This window comes from Nicotiana attenuata, unplaced genomic scaffold (assembly GCF_001879085.1).
Source record: "Nicotiana attenuata strain UT unplaced genomic scaffold, NIATTr2, whole genome shotgun sequence".
Lineage (NCBI taxonomy): Eukaryota > Viridiplantae > Streptophyta > Magnoliopsida > Solanales > Solanaceae > Nicotiana > Nicotiana attenuata.
The window spans coordinates 66475-68936 of record NW_017673112.1 but is presented as its reverse complement, the minus strand read 5'-3'; positions in this window follow the sequence as shown (position 1 = coordinate 68936).

Below are 2462 nucleotides of genomic sequence, written 5' to 3'. Positions count from 1 at the left end.
AGGATCAGCAAGTGGTGGAGTGGCCGCAGGTAAGGGATAGTTTCCCTTTTTGATGACTCTCCAAACTTTGACGTCATAGGCCTTGGTGAAGATCTCCATTCGCTCTTTCAAATGGGAGAAATGCTGTCCATTGAAGTATGGTGGTCTAACTTGTGAAGCTCCTTCCTGAAAGAGAGCTCCTATGATAACTTGGTTTGCCATGATCTTTTCTCACAAGTTGTTTAGCAAAAAGTAAGATGTGAGCCTTGCTCTGATACCAATTGAAAGTACAAGAGGGGGGTGGGGGTGAATTGTATATTTTTAAACTTATTCGCTTATTAGTTGACTAGTTTATCAAGAATTCCACTAGATGTAATAACTTAACAGTTATAGAGGCAGAAAGTAATATGAAGAAAGTAAGTGCAGGAATTAAAGACACCAGAATTTTTATACTGGTTCGGATTCAATATGAATCCTAGTCCAGTCCCCTTGGGTTGTCACACCCCAAACCTGGGCCTGGACGTAACACAACACTCGGTGCCTGACTACATGTGACTGAGCGAACCAACTGGCTGGCTGAATCAACATGTGGTATCATAACATATTGAATACAGAAGATAAACTAAAACATGCTGATATACTGAAAGTCTGGATGATATAAATCAAAATGCAAAAATACTAATACAATTCTGAAACATATTTGTAGCCAACATAGCTTAATATGAAAAGCCTGTGACTCTGTCTAACTGTTAATCTAGTCTATGAAGCCTCTAATGAAGTACTAAAAACACTGACTGTCTGAAAATACTAAAGACAATAGTAATGACAATGCCCCGAAAGAACTGGAGATCACCAAACAGCTGGTACGAGAATCCTAGCACTCTGAATCATCAACTTGTAAATCATTACCTGCATTGTGAGATGCAGGCCCCGGGCAAAAGGGACATCAATACATTTGAATTGTACTGGTATGTAAAGCAACTGAAAGAAAGAATTATAATTGCTGAAACTGAAACTAAAATGATAACTGATAACTGAACTGATAACTGGTAACTGAACTGATAACTGATAACTGAACTGATAATTGGTAACTGAACTGATAACTGAAAAGATAACTGATAACTGATGACTGAACTGATAACTGAAAAGATAATTGATAACAAATAACTGAACTGATAACTGAAAAGATAACTGATAACTGATAACTAAACTGAATAAAGGAAGTAAGGATATGAATACTCCCTCTTCTGAATGATGAACAACCTGTTTATCTGAATATTAAACTGCGGCCTCATGCCCAATATATATGTGCACAAACTGCGGCCTCAAGCCCAAGTATACGTATACACAACTGCGACCTCACGTCCAAAATGCATAAAGCATAAACTGCGGCCTCAGGCCCAAAGATGCCTAAAGCATAAACTGCGGCCTCAGGCCCAAAGAGGCATAAAGCATAAACTGCGGCCTCAGGCCCAAATACAAGTGTTCAACATTCAGGAACTGAGAATCAAACTGCAATACATGATAATGAAATACTGAATTACACTGAGTTACATGATACTGGAATACTGGATCAGACTGAGTTACATAATACTGAATATGACTGGACTGAGACATGTATTCTTGAACTGATTATGAACACTGAAACTTTAACTGTCTATGACATGCTGAGTAAGCTATACTGAGACTCAGGGACATAAAACCCGAGTCTATATTGAATACGAACTGAGCTCACAACGTTCAGAATGAAAGTCATAAGTGAGTTATGAAGCTAGAGAATAGAAGTTCTGCAACTATTCAAGGGACTAGGCTTAACTATAATTCTGAGGCAATTAGTGACGTCGTAAAAGAAACGTAGTGTAGGGAGAATCATTAAAATTCTCAAACATAGAGAGTTAGCCTCACATACCTTAACTTCCTGCTCATGAGCGTAATACAACATTCGCCAACCCTTTCAACTTTAGTCTATATCAATACAAGTCAAAGAGATTCCATATTAGCATAAATTCTCATGTTTTAGTCACTTAAACATTTTCTCAAACACTTGGTGACATAAAGCTTCATGGTCCTTATTAATGGTGTTTCTACACCCAACAAGCCATTCTCTTGATCCTAGATTAATTCTAAAGTCTCAAACTGTTATAATAAATGTCATTCTTCTTCACCCATAAGATAAACAACACCTTTAACCAATAATCCACAATCAACAAGCCAAACCTATAATTGTTCATGCTTTTCTATCAAACCCATCAACTCATATCTCATGAACTGGGGTTTAAAATCATTAAACCAATGCTATAATCAATTAGAGGGTGAAGACATTACCTTTTTGAAGTTCAAACCCTTGAATTTTGAGTTCTAGGCTTCCTTCTCTCAACAATGATGTCCCAATCGAATATCTAATGATATGGAGGGTTTTCCCATGTTAATAAGATGTTGAGAAATTGAAATTAACTTAGAATCACCATTAGAACTTACCTTGG